At 45.1% G+C, this 24,963-nt stretch overlaps 1 long non-coding RNA gene and 1 pseudogene across 2 annotated transcripts in view; one reads left to right on the top strand and one right to left on the bottom strand.

The window, feature by feature from the left end:
• Positions 1-2,375: 2,375 nt before the first annotated feature.
• On the bottom strand, positions 2,376-4,017 carry LOC141582046 (Krueppel-like factor 4 pseudogene; annotated as a pseudogene).
• Positions 4,018-12,498: 8,481 nt separating this feature from the next.
• LOC141581980 (uncharacterized) overlaps positions 12,499-24,963 on the top strand; it is a 1,111,619-nt gene continuing 1,099,154 nt past the window's right edge. For both annotated transcript variants that reach the window (XR_012514811.1, XR_012514812.1), the window contains exons 1-4: positions 12,499-13,151; positions 13,563-13,676; positions 18,389-18,496; positions 24,476-24,563. This is a non-coding gene — a long non-coding RNA (uncharacterized LOC141581980). The remainder of the gene's footprint in view (positions 13,152-13,562; positions 13,677-18,388; positions 18,497-24,475; positions 24,564-24,963) is intronic.

Below are 24,963 nucleotides of genomic sequence, written 5' to 3'. Positions count from 1 at the left end.
ATGACGTGATGTTGGCTCACTGCAACCTCTGCCTCCTGGGTTCAAAAGATCTCCTGCCTCAACCTCCTGAGTACATGGAATTGCAGGCTTCCACCACCATGCCCGACTAATTTTGTATTTTTAGAGAGGATTTCGCCATGTTGGCCAGGCTGGTCTGGAACTCCTGACCTCAAGTGACCCACCCACCTTGGCCTCCCAATATACTGGGATTACAGGAGTGAGCCTCTGCACCCGGCCTGTTTTTTATTGTATTAATTGAGTTGTGTTATTTAATTTGCAGTTTATTTGAATCAAACACTTCCCCATAAACCAATCTGGAGTGACATATTTTTTTAAAATTTGTATTTGAATTTATTAACTTCTTGCACTGAATTTTTCGTCTTTGTTCGAGAGAAATCATTGTTCTTGGTTCTTTTTTCTTCTAATTTTGTTGTCTGCATTTTCTTTTTTTAATCTGAGTAATGTTGGCCTCATAAATCCAGTTGAAAAGAGTTGCATCCTTTAATTTCTAAAAAGGTGTGTGTAAAATTGATGCTATTTTCAACTGTGTGTTTCATATAATTCATCAGCAAAGCCTTCTGGACCTTTTGTATTCTCTATGGGAAGGATTTCAATTACAAATTCAATTTCTACAATTTATATATGGCTGGTCACATTTTCTATTTCTTCTTAGATCAGTTTTCATGAATTTTCTCTCTCAAGGAAATTGTTCATTTGGATGTCAAGCTTATTGGCATAAAATTATTAATATTCCTTTTCTTGACCTGAAGGTCACAGTGGTCTGATGTTCTTTTATTCCTGTTATTGTTAATTTGTATCTTTTTGTCTTGATCAATCTAGTTAGGGTTTTATAAAATTTGCTGATTATTTTCCCGTACAAGCAAGTTTAGGATTTGTTAATTTTATTTATCTTTCTAAGTAATTGACTTCAGTTTCATTATTATTTCCTTCCTCTGCCTGTTCCTTTTCATTTCTTATGGCAGAAGCTAAGTTACTAATTTGACATCTTCTTCTTTTCTAATAGAGGTACTTAAAAATGTCATTTTTTCTCTATTATTTCAGCTGCACCCCATAGATTCTGATTTATTTTACTTTAATATCCTTCAGTTTAGAGGATTTCCTAATTTCTCTTGTGATTTCTACTTTGACAAAATTGTCATTTAGAGTTTTGATGTTTAATTTCTAAATACTTGGTATTTTTACAATCATGTATCTTAGTCCATTTCGGCTGTTGTAACAGAATACCATAGTCTGTGTGGATTATAAACAAAAGAAATCGATTTCTCACAATTCCAGAGCCTGGGAAGTCGAAGGTCAAGACAATAGCGGAATGAGTGTGTGATTCAGGTGTTTCCAGATTCACAAATGGTGTCTTTTTCTCAGTGTTCTTACATGGTGGAAGGGGCAAAGGACCTGAATGAAGTCCCTTTTATAAGAACAGTAACCTAATTAATAAGGGATCTGCCCTCATGACTTAATCACCTCTTAAAGGCTCCACCTCCAAACACCATCACTTTAGGGATTAGGTTTCAATATATGAACTTAGGGAATGACCAAAACATTCAGTCCACAGGATCACCTTATTGCTACCAAGTTCTAATGCGTTTTCATATGGTCTGAAAATACGTCTTGTATGATTTCAATATTTTCAAATGTATTGTTTGATGGCCTGAGATATAGTTTCTCTTGGTAAATGTATAATTCACACTGGAGACAATATATATTTTTTCACTGATGTTCATATGTATTTATATACATAAAGTCTGTGTGGTTAATGTTTTTGTTTTTCTAGTTCTTCGTTGGAATTTTCTATAGTTTTTAAATTTATTGCTAAAGTTTTAACATATCTAATCATGCTCATAGAATTCTCCATTTCTCTCTGTAATTTTATCCATTTTTTTGTGAACTCTGAAGTTAAGCTATTGGGCGGATTTCTGATTGCATGTCTTTTTGTTGGATTGATGCTTTTGTTATTGTGAAATGTCTCTCTCTCTCTTTTTTTAATCTCTGGTAATACATTTCATTTGAAAATCTCTTCTTTACTGGTAGTAATATAACCGGTAGCAATATAATGCTTTCAACCCCCTTAGGCTTACTGTTCACGTGACATTGCTTCTTCCGTCAATTTTCATTTAACTTAGACCTACGTGTGCAGGCGTTAGCCTGTTTTCACACTGCTAATGTTGTAACCAAGCGAGTTGTAAGGAAAGTGCCACACTCTGAGATAGAATCAGGAGTTCTTTGTTGCCAGTGACCAAGAGACAGCTAACGCTCAAAATTCTCTTGGCCCAGAAGAAGGGGCTTGATTCCTTTTTACACTTTGCTTAGAGAAAGGGGGTAATCACCCCCTTGCATTTTGTAAGTTCAGGAATATTCAAGTTGGATTTAGAATTGGAATGCTAGAAGATCCAGTCACAGACGCCATCGATTCTTTGATTTTTGTCTTTTGGATTCCTCGTTTTTCCTGATTATCCACTCACAAGTTGACTCAGCTGGGAACCTGACCATGAATGTAGTGCTTTCTGGCTGGGCTCCGCCCCTCATCGGGAAGACCAGGTGAAAAGGTAAAGAAACAAACAAAAACCTGAATTCTCCCTTGGCAGTGTGGGTCATATCCACTGTCTGGGATTTAAAATGCCTCTTCATGTGCAAGGCGAGGTGGTCTGACCTGGAAAATGCTCGGTGGCGTTTCTGGCACCGGAACGGGCGTTGCCCAGTGTGTTTACCGTAGTGCCTGGTCAGTTCATCTGAGCAGACGAATTTCCATCCACAGCCCTGGCAGTCACCGTGGTAAGGTTTCTCACCTGTGTGGGTTCGCAGGTGTGCCTTGGGATGGGAACTCTTTGTGTGGGTGGCCGTGCTTTTCTGGGACACGATCGTCTTCCCCTGTTTGGCCTGGGCTCCTCGGCAGGCAGGAACCCGGCGGCTTGAGCTCTTGGTCATGGAGCGGCGGACTTGCGGCTGAGTCTGGTCAGGCAGGAAGGATGGGTAATCGGGCCCTGGGTGGGGATGGAAGCCGGGGAAGTGGCAGGGCAGGGTGACAGTCCCTGCTGCTCAGCAGTTCCTCAGGTCCCAGGGGTCGGGGGCTGCCGCCCCAGGGGGACGTCATGTGCAGCCCGCCGTGGCCATGGCTGGGAGGGGTCCAGCGCCTGAGTGGGTGCACGAGGAGGCTCCTCCTGCTTGATCTGGGGGTACGGGCGCTGCGGGCCGCCGTTGTGGGGGCCGCCACCACCACCACCAGGTGGCTGCTGTCAGGGCCGTCTTCGCTGCCGCTGATGACAACTGGCTGTGTACTCGCTGCCCGGGGGCGCTCAGTGACGCCTTCAGCACGAACTTGCCAGTCACCCCAACAGCTGGCAGCTGCAGCTGCAGCGGTGGAGTGGACCCCGGCTCCAACTGCGGCTGCAGCAGGTCCGCCGCAGAGCCGCCAGAGGGGCTCATGTTGTGCATGTCCTCCAGGTTGAAGGAAGCCGTCGGAGGGGGAGCAGACTTTCTGCCATAGAGGAGGCCTCCGCCCGTGGGGTCCCCACGCCTGGGTCGCCCCGCCGGCATCGGACAGCTGAAGCTGCAGGTGGAGGGTGCGCTGGCAGGGCCGCTGCTCGACGGGAACGACGAGGAAGACGCGGACGCGGACAAGGGCACAGTGGCGGCCACCGACTGCTGATGGACAGCGAATTGGAGAGGATAAGGTCCAGGTACAGGAGGTCGTTTAGCTCCTCGGTCTCTCTCCGGGGCAGGGGGGCCAGGTTGCTACCGCCGCAAGCTGCAGTGGCTCCGGCAGGTCTGTGGCCACGGTCGCCACCACTAGGTCCTGGCGTGGCCAGGAAGCATTGGGGGAAGTCCTTCATGTGGGAGAGCTCCTCCTGCCAGCGGCTAATCGGGTTATTTGGAGCACCTGCTTAACACAGTGTCCTCTCCCTTCCCGCCCGGCCAGACGCCAACGTGGAGAAAGGTGGGAGCAGCGCCTCGCTGACAGCCCTGTCAGACCCCCCAGGTGGCTGCCTCATGAATGTGAGGGCCCAGAAGGTCCTCGGGAGCTCGAAGCATCGGGGGCACCTGAGCCCCAAAGTCAACGAAGAGAAGACTTAGAAACGAAGCCAAAACCCAAACCCCCAAGTTGCCTGACGTCCTTCTTCTTTAGATTAAATATAAATTAGAGTCATCCTTTTTAAAAACTTTCTTTGTTTACAAAGTTCTTAGAAAAGTAGACAATCTTATAAAAATAGACAATCAGCAAGGCAAGAAAGTAGGCCCGGTGGCCGGGCTGCCCTCTCTTCCACTCACCAGCGTCCTCCACCACTATCATGGTCACCTGGGTTGCTGCCGTGGGCGCAGGGGCTGTGGCCAGGGCAGTGGGCAGGAGGTGCCACTCGGTGAGACTGCCACGGAGGAGAACTGGTGGGTGCTGCAGGGCACGGAGTCTGGGGAGCTGGAGTCTGGATGCACGGAGTCTGGGTGCGCAGAGGCCACAGGCGCGGGTCATGGGCCTGTGGGTGGGGAGCGGACCGGAGGGGCGGCGAGGTCACTCGGCGGCTCCTGGTGCCTCCGCTGCCTGCCACGGCCTCTGCTCCCCACGCGCCCGCTCCTTCTCTCTGGGAAACTTGGAAAAACTCTTAATATGTGCAGATTCCTTAGGCTTTCTTGATTCTTTCCGGGCCTTAAGGTAGATTTAGAGAATTATAAATTCTTGCAACAGAAAATCTGCCTTAAAAAAGTCTTCCCCGGTGATCTTTAGGCAGCTCATCTACAGACAGGTTCTTAGACACCCTGGCAAGTTTCAATGTTGAAAATTGTTTCCTCTTCCCTCAAAGCAATGACAGGGCAGGTGGCCAATGGACGGGGGCCGGAAACCGAGGCTGCCCCCGAGGGCGCGTCTAATGCAGAAGACAAGGACCGCATCCTAAAGCACGTCCCGTCCCGTGGAGCTGCAGCATTTCAGATCAATACTGCAAATACCCCCGAACTGCCAAGGAACACGGCCCAGGCACCCTCTGAGGAGGGATTCTCACTTTTAATTCCTCTGTTCTTCATCTTCTGCTCTATTGGAACCCACAACCTTAGAGTGGATCTCTCCCGTTCTGGGAGCGCAGCTGTTCCTGGGACTCGGCTCCAGCTGCCGCCCACTCTGGCCTAACCCGGCTGTGCCGTGGAGGTGGCCGGCCCCTTTAAGGCCCCGCTGCGCCTGCGCCTGGGGCTCTCGGAGGCGGGGCCGGGGCGGAGGACCAAGCGGCCGCAGGGGGGCGGTGGGCGGTGGCTGAGACAGCGGCGGTGCCGGAGGAGAGGGGAGGGGGGCGGGGCGGGGCGGGGCGGGGCGGGGCGGAGTGGGGGCGGGGCGGGGATGGGAGGGGCGGGGCGGGGGCGGGGGCGGGGTGGGGGCGGGGGCGGGGGAGGTGAAGGGCAGGGGAGGGGCGGGGAGGGGAGGGGAGGAGCGCGGTGGGGGCGGTAGCGGGGGAGGGGCTGGGGCGGGGAAGGGCAGGGGAGAGGAGGGCGGGGAAGGGCAGGGGAGGGCAGGGGTCGGGAGGGCTGGGAAGGGGAGGGGAGGGCAGGGGAGGGCAGGGGAGGTCTGGGGAGGGCTGGGGAGGGGAGGGGAGGGGAGGGGAGGGCTGGGGAGGGGAGGGGAGGGTGGCGCCGCCGCTGGGAGCCGCTCAGTGAGTGCGGCGCTTCTGGAAACGCAGGACAGGCGGGCGGGCTGCGGAGGGCGGAGGCGCGGGGCGTGGCGGCCGCCATGCCTGTGGGAAGTGGAGGTTTGCCGGGAAGTCCACCAGCGTTTGTGAGGTGAGGGCGCCGCGCCAGGGCGCGGGCGGGGAGTTCGGGACCCCGGCGCGCAGCTGGGTTGACGCGCGCAGGGGCCTCCGCAGCGTTTGCTGGGCGAGCCGGCCGGGGCGGCCGCCGGGCTGGAGTCCCTGCGCCGGGTTCCTCTCCCCGCGGCCGCCGCAGCCCTCCTCTCGGGACGCCGGGAGGAATCCCGCTGGCGGGAGCGGGTCTTTGGGGCTTCTCAGATGATCTCACCGGGCGTCCTTTCACCGAAGCGCAGCAAGACTTTTGGAGCGGTGTCCTCGCTTTCCTTTTTTTTTTTTTTTTTTTTCTGGTAAAGCTGCTTTCCACGGGAAGTCTTTTCTTGAAGTGCTATCATTTCTTTGGGGTACAGTGTTGTTCACCCGAAGGAATGACTCCCAGTGCTCCAGGACGTTAAAGTGATCTGCTGGTCGTTTTAAAGCTTTGTTCTGAGCTGATACGCGTTAGTAGCTTTCTTTTGTTGTTAAATTTTATTGGTAAAATTTCACCTGTGAATCAGCAGCTCGGTTTTCTATTCTAAAATGCTAGCTTTAAGATTTCTGAGAACTTTGTGTCAAAGAAATCTTCGAAAAGTTACAGAAGTCTGTGGAAGAAGCTGACAATTTGAGATATGCAGGTGGTTGGGGGGCAGTGGATCACACGTGTAATCCCAGCGCTTTGGAAGGCCAAGGTTGGGCAGACCACTGGAGCCCAGGAGTTCCAGACCAGCCTGGGCAACATGGCAAAACCCCATCTCTACTGAAAATACAAAAATTAGCTGTCTGTGGTGGTGTGTCCCTAGCTACCTGGGAGGCTGAGATGGGAGGATCTATCAGAGCCTGGGAGGCTGAGGTCACAGTGAGCAGTGATCTTGCCAGTGCACGCAGGCCTGGATGGCAGAGGGAGAACCTAAAAAAAAAAAAAAAAGTCCAGGTAATAAATTTATACTAAGTAAAATTCACCACAGATGAAGAAATAGAACATTGCTAGATTGGGGTATATATGTAAGAGTCACGTTGTTGGTTTTAGAGGTATCAGATATTGTTGAACATTTCCCAAAGTGGTTGTAAAACTTATCAGGGAATATTCTGCTTATCCCACATCCTTGCTGATGCTTGTCAGTTGAAAGTTATTTTGCCATTGGAGTAGAGGTGCAGTAATGTATCAGTGTGGTTTCATTTTGCCTTTTCCTGGTATTGAGGTTGAGTATTTTTTACTGCCATTTATATGTCCTCTTTTGTGAAGTGCCTGTTAAATCTCTGTATCCTGTTTTCAGGATATGCTTGTTTTTCTGTTGATTTGTAACACTTTATTCTGGTTATGTGTCCTTTCTAGGATATACACGTATTGCATTTCTCTTTTTTCAAACTGTAGCTTGCCTTTTCACTCTTTTAATGGTGTTTTTAAATGAATGGAGATTCTCTATTTTTTTTTTTTTTCTTTTTTAGACAGGATCTCACTCTGTTGTCCAGGCTGGAGTGCAATGGCACAATTACAGCTCATTGCAATCTCGACCTCCCAAGGCTCTGGTGATCCTCCTGCCTGAGCCCCCAAGTAGCTGGGATCTGCAGGGGAGCACCATTATGCTCAGCTCTTTTTGTATTTTTAGTAGAGATGGGGTTTTAACATGTTACATAGGCTGCTCTGGAATTCCTGGGATCAAGTGATACACCTGCCTTGGCCTCCCAAAGTGTAGGGATTACAGGCATGAGCCAGTGTACCCAGCCTGAGTTTCTTAATTTTAATGAAATTATACTTGATCAATCTTTTCCTTTATGGTGACTGCTTTTTGGGTCCTGTTAATCAATGCCTAACCTAGGAATATGAACACATTTTTTTCTGTGTTAACCTCATAGCAATTTTATTTTAGTTTATGCTTTTTTTTTCAGACAGACTTTCACTCTATTTCCCAGGCTAGAGTGTGGTGGCATAATCTCAGCTCACTGCAACTTTCACCTCCCGGATCAAGCGATCCTCCCACCTTAGCCTCTTGAGTACCTGAGACCATAGGCATGTGCTACCATGCCTGGCTAATTTTTTTTTTTTTTTTTTTTTTTTGTAGAGATGGGCATTGAACATTTTCCCAGGTTAGTCTCAAACTCTTGGGCTCAAGTAGTCTGCCCACTTCAGCCTCCCACAGTGCTGGGATTACAGGTGTGAGCCACCCCACCCAGCCATGATTCACTTTTTACTCTACTAAAAAATAGCCATCTCTACTAAAAATACATGGATGTGACTGTTTAATGTAGCACCATATATTGACCGGGACATCCTTGTCCTTCTGGACTGTGTGGCACTTTTTTTCATAAATCAGATGGCTGTATGATCATCTGATTTATGAAATCAGTGTGGGTCTGTTTCTGGACCAACCTGAGCAACATAGTGAGATCCCATCTCTACAAAAAATCATAAATAAAGATGTAAAATGTTTTTAAGTGGGTAAAGAAGATGGAGTCATAGGTGATAATTTATAAATGATTGTCAGTTTTTGGCTACATACAGGTGTTGGTAAGTCAGATCTGTTGGGAGTTTAGGCAACATGTATTAAGAGAATTATGTGTTCAGAATGATTGCTAGATGTTCACTGACTTCAATTAGATGTTATTTGAGACTCACAGAGCTACAGGTTTTATTATTTTATTTATTTATTTGTCTTTTAAAAAATTTTACCATCTTCCTGTCAAGGCAGTAACTCTATACTTAATTGTTTTTAAGTATAACTAATTACCAGGAAAATTTTATGGATCATATCTAATTGTTAAGCCATTAAAGGATTGACGTGATGTAATGTAGACAATAGAATTCTACATAATAGTTTCAGGACTACATCAATGAAATTGTTTCTTTTTCTTCTTCTTCTTCTTCTTCTTCTTCTTCTTCTTCTTCTTCTTCTTCTTTCTTCTTTCTTCTTTCTTCTTTCTTCTTTCTTCTTTCTTCTTTCTTCTTTCTTCTTCTTCTTCTTCTTCTTCTTCTTCTTCTTCTTCCTCTTCTTCTTCTTCCTCTTCTTCTTCTTCCTCCTCTTCTTCTTCTTCTCCTTCTTCTTCTTCTTCTTCTTCTTCTTCTTCTTCTTCTTCTTCTTCTTCTTCTTCTTCTTCTTCTTCTTCCTCCTCCTCCTCCTCCTCCTCCTCCTCCTCCTCCTTCTCCTCCTCCTCTTCTTCTTCTTCTTCTTCTTCTTCTTCTTCTTCTTCTTCCTCTTCTTCCTCTTTTCTTCTTTCTTCCTTCTTTTTTCTCCTGCATATAGTTTGAACATATCTTCTTCTCTTTGCTTTCTTGAGACAAGGTTTCGCTCTGTCGCCCATGCTGGAGTGCAGTGGGGCAGTGGTATGATCATGGCTCATTGCCGTTTTGACCTCTCAGGCTCTAGCAGTCCTCTTACCTCAGCCTTCTAAGTAGCTGCAGGCATGCACCACCATGCCAGGCTCAGTTTTTATTTTTTGTATACAGGGTCTTCCTATGGTGCCCAGACTGTTTTCAAACTCCTGGGCTCAAATGATCCTCCCACCTTGGCATCCCAAAGTGTTGGTATTACAGGTGTGAGCCATCACTCCTGGCCATTTTAGTTTTAATAATTTTATATTTTTCTAATTTAAAATATTTATTATTTATGAATGTAATATTGTTATGATTATTTTGTGTTTAATCTCATTTTCAAAATAAGCTTGTGGAAATTAGAGATCTTGTTTCTTATTTACTACTGTATTCTCAGTGCCTGACCTTGCCTGGTATGAAACAGATATTCAATAAATAGTTGTTAAATGAATGAATGAACCACATTCAACAATTCTCTAAGTATCACAGCTTTCACTGTCTAACAAATAAAATAGCTTGTATAGAATAGAGTCACAGTTAACCTGCCATAAAAGGAAATGTCAATGAAAATAGACCTTTGTATGTGTAGCTGCTAAGATTTGGGGGCTTTTGTTACTGCAACATAAATTAGCAAAGCTCAGTGAGACTGCAGATAGAATATACATATATAAATAGACCAGATAGACCAGTGGATGAGATTCCAAAGATAGTTCAATCATCATTAACTAACCACACCCACACTCTCTTAATTTCCTAACAGAAAGAATGGAATTCCTGTTCACTAAGATCTGCCCCAAATATTACTTATTTTGTGAAAACTTCTCTGGCTACTCAGGAATCTCCCTGCTTCAGCCTCCCGAATTGCTGAGATTGCACGTGTGCACCACCATGCTTGGCTAACTTTTTATTTCCAGAGACAGGGTCTTACTATGTTGCCCAGGCTGGTCAGGACTGTTGATTGCATATGACAGAAACCCAGCCAATTCTAGTTCCTCACCGCCTTTCAATCTGCTCCTTTCTCAGTCTTCCCAGTCTCAACAAATGGCAGTTCCATCCTTCAAGTTCCCCAAGCCCCAAATCTTAATGTTAACCTTGATTTCTCTCTTTTATGTCATAGCTCGTATGAAGGCCAGTCATGTTCAGACCCAGGCGGAGGTTCCTGCTGACCCAGGCTCTCACCAGCACATTGTCCTTTACTGTCCTCCTGAGGGTGTCTGGAGCTTCAGTGCTGTGTGCTCTCGGCCTCCATGCTGGGGCACCACTGACTCCTGCTGTCCAGGGCTTCCAGTGGACTCTCCGAGGCACTGATGTAGAATCTTCCCCATTCGGTTCACCAAGAGCAGCCTCATGCAGTGTGGGCTGACATGAAGAGCTGCCAGATCTAACAGGTAAAAATCACGAGGCACTGCCAGCTGGATGGGGTCAGAGAGTCCTCTCTCCATTACGATTCAGATGAGAAGGGAAGATTCCATAGGCCCTAAACATTGCAGCATGACCCACATGTGCCACCCACAAGCTGCAGTGCGTGGTCAGGTGGAAGTTATTTGACTTCAGGAGAGGACAGTGTTCTCTTCAGGCCTTTTCCTCCGTGGCTGGATCTGCGTACCTCTCCTCTCTCTTCCCCTCTCATCCCCCAGTCTCCATCCCCATCTCTCTCTCTGTTTCCACCTTGCTGTTCCCTTTCACCTGCTTTCACCTCTTCAACTTTCGTGATTCCCCCCTCCCTGTCCACCACATTTCCCAGGCTAAGGCTCCTGAACTGTCCTGTGTGGGGAGATGTGTCTGGATTTAGGCGGTGCCCTCTAGATGTGTCCAGGATGGGGAAACATGGCTCAGCTGCCAGTATAATGGTTTCAGAGAGTGGCCACTTTTGAAGGCCTTTCACATTTCCCATTCTAGAATTGTGTAGGACTTAAAATTGATGGGCCACAGTAGAATTCTTGGTTCCTCATGACCTTGTGGTGGTCACCTTCTTTCACTGAGCATTCACATGGTGGCTATTAGGTGCCAGGCCCTGCTCTGGGCTAGGGGCACCATAATGAGTAAATGTCAGATCACTACCCCATGGAACCCACCACTGCAGGCATAGAGAGGAGAAAGAAAGGGGCGTGGCCTGTTTGTGTTCTTTTCACGTGGTCACCTGCCAGTTCCTGGGGGAGTGGGAGCCAGTGCAAGGAGAGAAGCCCAGTGAGAAAGGCAAAGGGATGATGTCAGACCCAGGAGCTGAGGCTCACATTCCCCTGCAGCTGGGCAGCTTCTGGAGTGGACAAGGAGCAGCAGGGAACATTGTGGCCTGGTGTTCTGGGGTTCACTGTCTCATCTCATTCCTGTGGGTGCCAGAACTTGTCCAAAGGGAAGACTCAGTGTCTCTAACAACAGCAAGGCGGAGACAGAAAGTGTTTCAGAGAAGCAGGAATGATTGTCTGCCATGGAAACAGTATATGGATTTATAGTAGTGTGTCTCTCTAATAACTAGTTAGCGTGTTCCTGTTAATTGAAAATATCGGTGGTGTAAGTTTCCTTGGATCTCCTCATCTTCACGTAAGTTTATCTGTTCCCCTATCCCTCCTTTCTTTCCTTCTTTTCCTTCCTTCCTGGGTTTTCTGATCAGGGTCATGTGAGGCTAAAATCCAGAAATGGGCTAGCTATGCTTTTTCTCTAGAGCTCAAGCTTTTATTCCAAGTTCACTGCAGATATTGGAAAATGTTTCTATTCTTGTTTGTGGGGGACTGAGGGCCCTTTTTCTGTGCTGGCTGTCAGCCAGGAGATACTCTGACTTCAGATGCCACCTGCTTTCCTCTTTACCTGTCTTTTCTATCTTTCAACCAATCACAACTCATGGAGTCCTTCTCAAGCTCCTTCCTTCTCTGACTTCATCTTCTCCAACCAGCCACAGAAAGCTCTGTCATGTATGGAGTGATGTGATTCAATCCACTTCATGCAGGTAACCTCATCATCTTCAGGTCATGTAACTGTCACATAAAAACATAATCACAGGAGTGGTGTCTCATCACCTTAACAGGCTTCAGAGACAAGGGTATGGCATGTTTGGGGACCATTTCAGAAATTCCATCTACCACAGTTGGACACTCACATTCCCCCATCTGCAAAATACATTCATCCTCTCCTCTAAAGTTTCCAAATTTCATGTCATTAAAGCGTTAGTTCAACATGAAAAATGTCACATAGGCCACATCAGATCCAAAGTTTAAAATCTTATCTAAAACATCCACACCAGGTGTCAATGAGGCTTCTGAGGGTGTCCATTAAGTACAGATTATTGACATAATTGCCTTACCTCTGTCGACCTGTGAAACTGAACAAACTGCTTATCTGCTCCTAATGTGGAATGGCGGGACAGGCACAGAATAACAATTACAGTGATTCTAGTTCAAAAAGAAGGAACCTGGAAGGGAGAAAAAAGTCACCAATCCAAAATAGTTTGGAAATGGAGCTGGGCAAAATCCAGCAGGAGGTACTTAAGTAGGATCCACAGCCTGAGACTGACCCTCCATCCTGTGGGACTTTGCTTCTGGGATCTTTGCTCTGCATTTCTTGAAACCATTATTGTCTATCTTATTTCCCCCTACTCCTTTGGTTCTTCCCCTTTCTCCTCATGGCAGCATCCTCTGCTTAATCCTTGGTCCATCGCCCCCAGCAGAATTGGTCAGATAGTGCCCGTGTCACGGTCCTGACTGTCTCCACGAGGGGCTGTCCTTGTGAGCCCGTGCTCCTCTGAGATCGTCTTCACTGTCCTAACCTCTCTCAGTCATGATTGCTTTCAGCTGCCCTGGCTGGCTTAGGAGAAAACCTAAGACTATGGAGACCCAGAGCCATTCTCTGCCCTCTCTATCTCCAGGAGAGGAAGAAAATAACAGGGATCTTCATGGAGAAATGACCCACATGAGGGCCTGGACTCTCCAGCAGTTACAGCAGAGGAAACTCCCTGAGGAAGCATGGAGGAGCTGAACGCCCAGACTGGGAAAGCAGGGTTGTGTTAACCACTGTTTAATCCTCACATGCTCCCTGCCCCAAACTGCTAGCCAGTGAATGACAACGGACTGGGAGTAAGTAATAGGCCTATAGAACCATGATAAAGAATTGTCCAAGGAAAGACCCTTTTACTCTGTTTGCAAGGTGAAATTGCTGTATTTGATCTAAAGTTTTCTGAAAGGCAGCAGCGAGTTTCTGGAGGATGAGTTACCTGCTTTGCACAGGGAGGGTGAGGCCAAGGCTTTCGTGGTATATCTGCTGCCACTGGGTGATGAGGGAGCCTGGGAGAGTATTAGTCTTTCTGGACTTGAGTTTTCTCATCAGTAAAGTAGGTGCTAATTGTACCTCTCTGAGGTCCCTTCCTGCTTAGTTTTCTCTGAGTCCTTGAGGGACTGAGATGGTCTTTAACACTGCCTGGACCTCTAACCTGCCTCTGACCTCTCTGGGTCTGACTCCTGACTCTGGCCCCTGTGTTTCTCCTTCAGAGCCTGAGCTGAGTTCACACCTGGGAAGCTGAGAACTGAGGGAACAGATGGAAGAAAGTCAGCAGGTTTTGGTAAAGAGAAGAACCTGTAAAGGACAAGTCAGCGCTAGAACAGGTGAGAAACAAAGCAGGGGAGATTAAGGACAAACTGGGCCAGAAGCCTCAGGGGAATGGGCAATGGGCCTGTGATCATTCAACCAGTCGAGGGGCAGCGCAAGCTGAGCAGCGGGGACTGGGCAAGACACTTAATCCACAGGAGTCTTCTGACCCTGGTGAGGAAGAGCCAAAGGGGGGATCAGAGCTGGTTTATAGTGAGAGGCAGCACCAACTCCAAGAGGGGGAGGATTTGACCCTGAGCCCCACCCCAGACCTAGGAGCCTTGACCTCGGGGCTGCCATAGCAGTGGATGCTGTTCAGGTCAGTGTGGGTTAGAGAAGAACCATGCTTGGAGAAGGGTTGGAGATGTCTATTCTTACATTAAACAACTCTGCCCTAGGTCAGGTGCCAGAGTATTTCTTGCCAGTATATGAAGCAGTGATACTTACACTATTCCTCTGCACTTTCAGTTGAGGAAGGTCCCTATATGATATGAGTATTTACTGGGTGTACTTGGGGTTCAAATAGTAGTGTTTCCCCAAGCAACTCAAGCTCATGAGAGAAAGAACACAATGACATGATTTCAAGAAAATATAGTAGTTCTCTGAAAGTGGTGTGTCATGGCAGCCCAGAGGATGGGAGTGTAGGTGAAGACATTGCTCCTAATGACAAGGGGAACCATAAGAGGAATTCTTCAGAGTAGTCCCGTTTTTCCTCCAGTGTCCCACAGAAGATCCTGGGATGTGACTGATGTAGAGCAGGGGTCTACAGGTGTAGGAAGGGGGCTTGCTGCATCTTGGGAGAAATTATAGCATCCCTGGTAGGACATTTTGGAGAGGATTGTTGGTGATTGGATTGGATATCTATAGTCAGTTTTATCCTATCTTCAGTGAACACTGCTGAGACCTTCCTTAGTGCCAGACCCTAAGCTGGGAATCATGAACACAGAGATGAGTAGATATGATCTCAGCTTTCACAGAACTCTCAGTCTAGTGAATAGCAAGTTATGAGAAATGTAGTGATGGTGGCTTCATTAGAGCAAGTGGCTCATGCTGCATGGAGATGACCTCAGTGGATGACCGGGTCCCCCTTCTGGTTGTTAATCAACAGCTGGCTGACTTGCTCTGGGACAGTGACCCTGGATTTCTGCCAGGTGTCAGCATCTTAGGTACAAGCAACACCTCAGTTTTCTGTTGGGTCAAAACAGTTATCACTGCCAAGGTGATCAGAGGACACTAGTGACATCAGTAACTACTGATGAGGTCCTGGCCAGCTAGGGAAATAAAGATGTAAGTTTAACAACAATTCTAAATTTGTTCTTAACATCATGAACAGAGAGTATCTGTCTTCTAAGTTAAATACTTTTTAGACTTCAAGATTCACCCACGTCCAAAATAAAATCTATATCAGCCATATTACTGCCCTGAGATGATTTTTCCCTGTCCTTACCAGAAGCCTGCACTATCTGGAGCACTGAGGCTGTCTCAAGCCAGCTGATCTGCTCTCTGGATTCCAGGGACACCCGCAGAGCCAGAGGTTGAAGGCACAGGCATTGCTATCTCTGACCGTTCTGACTCCAGGTTGATCCACCCCAATGCCCATTATTAACCACACAGTAACAGGATGCCACCAACATTTTGATTTGAGGCTGTCATGTCAGAATTTTAATAAAATTTAATAGATATTATTTTTTAGAGTACTTTTAGGTTTACAGATAAATTGAGCTGATAGCACAGGGAATTCCCCTATTCTCTCTTGTCCTCTAGAACACAATTTCCTCTATCATTAGTATCTTGCATTAGTGTGATAGATGTTTACAATTGATCAATCAATATTGGTATGTTATTATTAACTAAACTCCATAGTTTACGTTAGGGTTCATTCTTTGAGTTTTATAGTTCTGTGGGTTTTCACAATTACCTAGTGTCATGAATCCTCAGTACAGTATCACACAGAAGAGTTTCACTGCTGAAAACCTCCTTGTGTTCAACCAATTCATCCCTCCTCCACGTTTGGCAATCACTGATCATTTCACTATCTCTACCATTTTGACTCTCCTGGAATGTCCTAGTGTTGGAATCATACAGTGTGTAGAGTTTTTAGACTCGTTTCTTCCTAGCATTATGTATTTAAAGTTCCTCCATGTCTTTTCATGGCCTGATAGCTCATTTCTTTTTATAACGGAATCATATTCTGTTGCACAGATATACCACAGTTTGTTTAGCCATTAACTTAGTAAAGGACATTTTGGTTATTTCCAGTTTTTGACAAGTATGAGAAAACTGTTGTAAATACCTGGATGCAAGTTTTTGAGTGAACATGTTTTCACATTACTGTGGTAAATACCTAAAACTGCTATTTGCAGGATTATGTGGCAAGGCTATTTTTAGCTTTGCAAAAAACAAAAACAAAAACAAAACAAAACAAAACAAAAACACCTGCCAAACTGTTTTCCAAAGTGACTAGCATTTTGCATTTCCACTAGCAGTGAATGAGAGTTCCCGCTGCTCTGCAACTTTGGCAGCCTTTGGTATTGTCACTTGTTTGGATTTGAGCCATTCTATTAGGTATATATTATAGTGTAGTGGCATCTCTTTGGTTTAATATGCAATTTCCTAGTGACACATGATTTTGAGCATCTTTTTCGTATGCTTATTTGCCATCCATATGTCTTTTCTGGTGGAGTATCCAGATCTTCTGCCCATTTTTAAATTGGGTTGTTTGCTTTATTATTATTGAGTTTTAAGAGTCCTTTATGTATTTTGGACACCCGTCTTTCATCAGAGCTGTATTTTGCCAATATTTTTTCCCAGTTTATTACTTGTTTATTCATTTTCTTAACAATGCCTTTCCCAGAGCAGAAGTTTTTAATTTTAATGAAGTCCAACTGATCAATTTTTTCTTTCCTGGGTTGTGCTTTTGACATTGTATCTGAGAAGTCATCACTATGCCCAAGGTCACCTAGATGTTCCCCTATGTTATCCTCTAGGAGTCTTACAGTTTTGTACCTTGCATTGAAGTGTAAGATCCATTTTGTGAAAGGTGTAAAATCTGTGTCTAGATTTATTTATTTTTTACATGTGGATATCTAGTCATTCTAGCACCATTTGTTGAAAAGACTATCTTTTGCCTGTTAAATTGCCTTTGTGCTTTTCTCAAAGGTTGGTCTATTTCCGAGCTCTGTATTCTTTTCTAGTGACCTATTTGTCTGCTTTTTTTCTTTCTTCACCAATTTCCACACTGTTTGGTTACTGTAGCTTTATAATTAGTGCTGAAGTCGGCAGTGTCAGTTCTGTGGGCATTTTTCTTCTGATCTTTACTATGAGAACCTGGTTGGGCTCCAGGTGATAAAACTTAGAAAAATGTGAGATCCCCACTAAATCTGGGCCCCAAGGAGTTTTGAATGCTCAAGGCAGGCCACCCTCAGCTTCTAGTAATCTGTCAGTACCATTTAAGTGCTGGCTTCAGCAGCTTCTGTTCCTTGTATTTGCCTGTCTGTCTTGTTTTCAGCATGGCAATTTGCCCTGTGACCTCTCTTCTAGGCCCGCTAATAAGATTTGATAATTTTCAGTTTGTTCAGCTTTTTTCTTGTTGTAAGGACAAGTGGTGACCTCCTGGCTCCTTGCAGGTTGGAGTAGAAACCAGAAATTTTATTGAACAAGTTACTTATAATGAAAGTCAGTAATCACAAATGTAGAATTGAATAATTTCCGTAGATATGTAGAATTTTGTAGCCATCACCTCAGTCCCCTCTTAGAATACAGACTACCTTTCTTCCCTCCCCAGACTCCCCAGAGGCTCTTTGCAGTCATTTTCCAATCCCTGGTCACCATGACAGAGCCTGAACAAAATTAAAATTTGGGAAACAGACAACATTACATTTCAGCTTTTATTAGATTGGGATTTTATGTAATGGACCATTGTCTTAATCTTGTGTCAACTAGAGGAAAGATTTTATTCTTAAGGACTTTCTTTATGGGAACTTAGTAGTTAGTCCCATTTATTGTTCTCCTTGAATTGGTTCGTCTATGCTGGTAGCAGATAGTTGCAATCAAACCTTGTCCAGTGGGCACAAGTGAAAGCGCTAAAAAAAAAAATCCTTCTATTAGAAATGTAGATGATGAATTTGCAGATAATGTTATGCAGAGTTACGTTTGTTTGTTTTTGAGCCGGAGTTTCACTCTTGTTGTGCTGGCTGGAGTGCAATGGCATGATCTCAGCTCACTGCAACCTCTGCCTCCTGGGTTCAAGCAATGCTCCTGCCTCAGCCTCCTGAGTACCTGGGATTACAGGCATGCAGCACCATGCCAAGCTAATTTTCTATTTTTAGTGGAGACAGGGTTTCTCCATGTCGGTAAGGCTGGTCTTGAACTCCCAACCTCAGGTGATCTGCCCTCCTCAGCCTCCCAAAGTGTTGGGATTGGAGGCATGAGCCTTCATGCTGGAGTGCTATGTGCAATCTCAGCTAACTGCAACTTCTACCTCTAGGGTGCAAGTGATTCTTGTGCCTCAGCCTTTCGAGTTGGCTGGGATTATAGGCATGCAGCACCACACCCGGCTAATTTTGTATTTTTAGTAGACAAAGAGTTTCTCCATGTTGGTCAGGCTGCTCTCCAACTACAAACCTCAGGTGATCCACGCACCTTAGCCTCCCAAAATACTGGAATTACATGCATGAGCCACCACACTTGGCTGGGAGTTAAATATTTTACCATCTTTTTTTTCTTTCAGAATTTGGATTGGTAACATGGAAAAGACACTTCTCACCTGCCTGAAATGCCCTTCATTATCTTCTAGTTGCAAGGGCTCTGGAACAGCCCTTACAGTACTCCCACAAAGGTAAGTATAACATTTTAATGTAGTCCCTTGCTTTTTTTTTTTTTCTTTTTTGTGCCTATAGGGATTAGCATACATGTATGTGAAAATATAAAAAGAGTACAGATAGGCACCTGTAACTAGTTTTCTGTTGCTACCTATTAACGCATTATAACAAGTTAGTGGTTTGAAACCACAGAAATCAGGAAAGATTGGGTCCTCTGATCAGGGTCTTAGGAGGCTGAAACCCAGTTATGGGCTGCCTTGTGTTTTTCATCCAGAGATCAGGCTACTCTTCCAAGTTTACTACAGATGTATCGGCAGAATTCCTCTTCTTGTGGGTGGAGGACTGAGATCCCTTTTTCAGTGCTCCTGGCTCTCAGCCAGGAGACACCCTGACTCCAGAGGCCACCTGCATTCTTTCTCACTTTTCCCATCTTCCAACCAACAACAGCCCATGGAATTCTTCTGCAGCTCCTATCCTCTCTCTGACTTTTTCTTTTCCTACCCACTAGAGAAATCTCTGACACTGAGGGAGTGATGTGTTAGATCTGGTGCACTCAGGAAAGCACAGCCTTTGTATTAGTCTGTTCTTGCAATGTATAATTAATGACCTGGGTGATTTATAAAGAAAGAAGTTTAATCAGATCATGGTTCTGTGGGCTGTGCAGGCTTCTGCTTCTGGGGAGGCCTCAGGAAACTTACAATCATGGTGGAAGTGGAAGCAGGCACGATCTTCACATGGCCAATGGGAGAGAGAGAGAGAGAGGAGCGGGGGGAAGTGCTACATACTTTTAAGCAACTAGATCTCATGGAAACTCTCATGCAATGGCACTTGGGGGATGGTGCTGAGCCATTAGAAACCTTCCCCATGATCCAATAACCTCCTGCCAGGTCCCACCTCTAACACTCAGGATTATAATTCAACATGAGATTTCGGTGGGGACACAGAGCCAAACCATATCACTCTTTAAAGTCATATGACTGCCATGTAACAATGTAATCACAGGAATGTCTTATCAGCTTAACAGGTTCCAGAGATAAGGGTACAGCATGTTTGGAGACCATTTTAGAAATTCTACCTATCACAGTTTAACTTCTATTCCCCAAACATTCACATCCCTCACAAATGCAAAATACATTCACCCTTTCACCTAAGGTTTCCAAGTTTCATGTCATGTCAAAGTGAAAAATGTCATGTAGCTCTAATCTGATCAAAAGTTTAAAATCTCATTTAAATCATCTACACCAAGTGTGAATGAGGCTTCTGAGGGTGTCCATTAAGTACAGATTCTTTTTTGTTTTTGTTTTTGAAAGTGAGTCTTGGTCTGTGACCCATGCTGGAGTGCAGGGGTGTGATCTTGGCTTACTGCAACTTCTGCCTCCTGGATTCAAGCGATTCTCCTGCCTCAGCCTCTCGAGTAGCTGAGATTACAGGCATGCACCACTGGATTCAGCTAATTGTTTTGTATTTTTAGTAGAGAAGGGGTTTTGCCCTGTTAACCAGGCTAGTCTGAAACTCCTGACCTCAGGGGATCCATCCCCCTAGGCCTCTCAAAGTGCTAGGATTACAGGCATGAGCCACCGTGCCTGGCCCAAATACAGATCCTTGATATAATTCCCTTACCTCTGTTGACCTGTGAAACTGAACAAACAGCTTATCTGTCCTCAATGTGCACTGGTGGGACAGTCACAGAGTAACGACGCTAGTGATTCTTGTTCAAAAAGAGGGAAAGTGGAGGGAACAAAGTCACTGATCCAAAACCATTTTGAAATGGGGCTGAGCAAAGTCCAGCAGGAATTTCTTGATTGGGCTCCTCAGCCTGGAACTAACCCTCTGTGACAGGGGGCTTTGTCTCTGGGCTCTGCATATTTTTCTATCGTTATTGAAAACATTTTATTTTTCTTCTTCCCCCACTCATTTGGTTCTTCCCCTTTCTCCTCATGGCGGCATCCTCCACTTAATCCTTGTTGCATCATCCCAGCAGAATTGGTCAGATATTGCTGGTGTCATGGTCCTGACCGTCTCCACGAGGGGCTGTCCTTGTGAGCCCGTGCTCCTCTTCACTGTCCTGACCTCTCGCAGTCATGATTCCTTTCAGCTGCCCTGGCTGGCTTAGGAGAAAACCTAAGACTGTGGAGTCCCAGAACCAATCTCTGCCCTCTCTATCTCCAGGAGAGGAAGAAAATAACAGGGATCTTCATGGAGAAATGACTCACATGAGGGCCTGGACTCTCCAGCAGTTAGAGCAGAAGAAAGTTTTTGAAGAAGAATGGAGGAGCTGAGAGCCCAGGCCGGGAAAGCAGGGTTGTGTGAAACGCTATTCAATCCTACGTGCTCCCTGCCCCAATCTAGCAGCTAGTGAATGACAGCTGACCGAGTATAAACACCAGGACTATAGAACTGTGATAAAGGGTTTGTCCAAAGAAAGGGGCTTTTACTCTTTTTGTTATCACAGTGGACATTGCTGTTTTTCATCTAAAGTTTCTGAAAGGCAGCAGTGAGCTTCTGGAGGGTGAGTTACCTGCTCTGCACAGGGAGGCTTAGGCCAAGGCTTGTGTGGGATCTGCTGCCACCAAGTGGTGAGGGAGGGAGCCTGGGAGAGTCTCAGTCTTTCTGGGCTTCAGGTTCCTCATCGGCAAGGTAGGGGCTTTTTGTACCTCTCCGAGGTCACTTCCTGCTCTGTTTTCTCTGCATCTCTGAGGAATTGAGATGGTTTTCAATACTGCCTGGGACCTTCAGCTGAGACCTGACTCTGTGTGTCTCCTGCAGAAGGCTGAGCTGAGTCTACACACTGGAATCCCAGAGATCAGGGAACAGGTGGAATAAAGAAACTCAGCAGGTTTAGGGGATGAGAATAATCCCCAAAGGACAAGCCGTTGGTAGATGAAAACCAAAGAATGGGAGAATAAGGGAAAACTGGGACAGAAGCCTGAAGGGAAATGGGCACTGCCTGTGATCATTTAAATTCTCAAGGAGCAGCATGAGCTGAGCAGTGGGGACTGGGAAACTTACTCCACGGGAATCTCCTGCCTCTGGCCAGAGAGGCATAGGGTAGATCAGAGCTGGTTTATAGTGAGGGGCAGCTTCAACTCCAGGAGCGGGAGGATGTGACCGTGAGCCCCCACCCCAGACCCAGGAGCCTCGACCTCGGGGCTGCCGTAGCAGTGGATGCTCTTCAGGTCAGTGTGGGTTAGAGGGAATAACCATGCTTGGAGAAAGGTTGGAGATGTTCATTCTTAACCAAACAGCTCTGTCCTGGGTCAGGTGCCAGAGTAAGTGTCCCTTGCTTGTATATGAAACAGTGATACTTATACTATTCTTCTGCATCTTCAGTTGAGGGAAGTTTCCCATAAATATTTATTATTTACTTTTCTTTATATTGGCTAAGCACTTGTGATTCAGGTATTTAATGTCTCTAAAAAAACACAAGCCAGTGAGTGGAAGAACACACACAGATCATTTCAACAAGATACGGTAGTTCTACCCAACTGAGGTGTTGTGGCAGCCTGGAAGATGGGAGGGTATGTCAGAGGACATTGCTCCTAATGACAGGGGGAGGTGTAAGAGAACATTTTCAGATTAGCTGGGTGCAGTGGCTCACGCCTATAATCTGAGCACTTTGTGAGGCCGAGGTGGGTGGATCACAAGATCAAGAGATTGAGACGATCCTGGTCAACATGAAATGGTAGACCATTTCTACTGAAAATACAAAAAAATTAGCTGGGTATTGTGGTGTGCGCCTGTAGTCCCAGCTACTCGGGAGGCTGAGGCAGGAGAATTGCTTGAACCCAGGAGGCAGAGGTTGCAGTGAGCTGAGATCATGCCATTGCACTCCAGCCTGGGTAACTAGAGCGACACTCCACCTCCAAAAACAAAAAAAATTCAGAACAGGCTTGTCTTCCTTCAAGCTCCCACAGGAGAGGATCCTGGGGCCGCGATGGTGTAGGGCAGGCGCCTCTTTAGGGAAGGGGATTTGCAGCATTCTGAGAGAAAGAGCATCCTTACAAGACATAGGGAACAGAAATGTAGGTGAAAGAGTCGGAGGTTTCTGATCAATTTTATTCAGTCATGGATGAACACTGCTGAGAGGCCTCTCTGTGCTGGGCCCTTAGCTAAGAACCGTGATCACAGAGGTGAGTAAAATAGGATCCCAGCTTTCACACAATTCTCAGTCTAGTGACTGGTGATTGATGAGAAGTGTAGTGATGGTGGGTTCATCGGAACCAGTGGCTGATGCCGCATGGGATGACCTCAGTGGATGGCCTGGGCCAGTGACCCTGGACTTCAGCCATATTTCAGCATCTCGAGGTGCAGTACACCAATACCTCTGCTGCATGTTGAGTCAAAGCAGTTAACACAGCCAAGGTATTCAGCCAAGGTATCACACTGGTGATATCAGTAGCTATTGACTGTTTCCAGCTGGGGAAACAAAGAAGTAAATTTAGTAAGTCTTCTAAATTTGTCCTTGCCATAATGATAAATAACTTTATCTTGATAATGAATTATATACTGGCAAATTAATTATAATTTGCCATAATGAGAAATAACTTTATGCTGAGTACTGCCGACACACAAGCCCTTGAGGACACATGCCTGAGGATTCTGATGAAGATAATGATGTCCAAATATGTACACATTTGGACCTACAGTTCAGCTTTGAAACAGTGGAAGACCCAGTTTCAAATTCAAGGTTGCTTTGAGTAGAATCTCACTTTACCTCTCTTTGCATGGCAATGGGGCCAATCTTCCCTAAGCTGTACCTTACAAGAAAAGTAATACTGGTAAGATTTCAGAGTTCAGCAGACAGCGGTAACTATTTTAGTGCCAATGATTGAGATCTACTCTAACAGTGTCCAATATTATTAAATTCTTATCTTCAGATAATTTAAAATAAAATATTTAGCATTAAATTTTAGCCTCGATGACAAAAGAATTTAATCAAATATTTATTGTTCCACAGCATCCTGTATATATCCCATATTTATTTAAAACTCTGTAAGTATGCCACTGGTCAGAAAAATGTTTTTTCACATATGTATTTATATTATTGAATACTATTTTGTAGTTCATGAGAGGTATTTGGGGAATAATAAAGAGCCACACACTGTTAATCTACTTAGCTCAATTAAATACATTGCTCCACAGAGGAACATATGTCTAAATCAATCACATTCATAGTCAAACCATTTTATAGATTTGTTACCTACTATTTTAAGTAGTATTAAAAGTGTCACTAACTAGATATATCTTATGTCTTTTGTAATTATGAGCTGCTTAAGAACATGAACACATACTTATTTGCACATTTTATATTGCCTCTCATACTGCTTGTTGTTTATAAAAAATCTGCTGCAATTAAAAAGTTAATAAAAACAATAAAATAAAAATGGTTTAAATTCAAAAGACAATCATAAGTTCTATCTGACATAATAAAAAGGAGGCCAGGTGCAGTGGCTCATGCCTATAATCCCAGCACTTTGGGAGGCTGAGGCGGGTGGATCACGAGGTCAAGAGATCAAGATCATCCTGGTCAACATGGTAAAAACCCATCTCTACTAAAAATACAAAAATTAGCTGGGCATGGTGGCACAGCCTGTAGTCCCAGCTACTCGGGAGGCTGAGGCAGGAGAATTACTTAAACCCAGGAGGCAGAGGTTTCAGTGAGCCGAGATCATGCCATTGCACTCCAGCCTGGGTAACAAGAGTGAAACTCTGTCTCAAAAAAAACAAAATAATAATAATAATAATAATAAGGAGAAGTTATCTAAACAGTATATGTAACAAAAGCATTTTTGTTGTTGTTGTTGTTTTGTTACATAAGTAAGAAAACTTCCCAAGACACACAAAGTGGATTTGAACAAATTGAAAATAAATGCTATACCCTTGGATAGGAAGACTCCAAAAAATAATGTTGCTCTTTTTCAAGTCAACTGACAAATTTATAATTTATTCACTATGCTCCCTGGAAAATAATTAATACATCCCAACCATTGCCACAGGACTTGCAGTGCTTCACTGAGGGAGAAGACTTCCACGCCTACTGAGCTGAACCTGGCCACCTTTGGCAACCGGCTTTGGCCAAAAAAAGTAAGAAAAATTGATTTGTACCATTTTGCAGAGAAACTTGAAGAGTTTCATTGTGGTTTGGCCATGCTTTTCTCCAACATCTGCTTCAAAACTGAGATGGAAACTTTATCCCACATTGTGGTTTCAGAATGAATGTCAAAGCTAATATAGATGTTAAGATGAGATTAGTAGATCATCTGTTACTACAGAAGAAAGCGCTGATAGTTGGGAAATTGTTGCATGGAGGTTCATTGTAATCTCTACTTCATATGTGCATTTGGAAAATTTTAAAAGAACATGTTTGCAAAACGCTAAAAATGAACCAGTATGACATGTTGTCATTAGAAAGATATCAATGATTTAATCTAAAATATTATTCTAGCCCTAAAAAGTCCTTCATTTAAATTGAGAAAAACATTTG

This window comes from Saimiri boliviensis, chromosome 18 (genome assembly GCF_048565385.1).
Source record: "Saimiri boliviensis isolate mSaiBol1 chromosome 18, mSaiBol1.pri, whole genome shotgun sequence".
Lineage (NCBI taxonomy): Eukaryota > Metazoa > Chordata > Mammalia > Primates > Cebidae > Saimiri > Saimiri boliviensis.
Note: the sequence above shows the minus strand (reverse complement) of the source record. Positions and strands in the feature narration are given on the sequence as shown.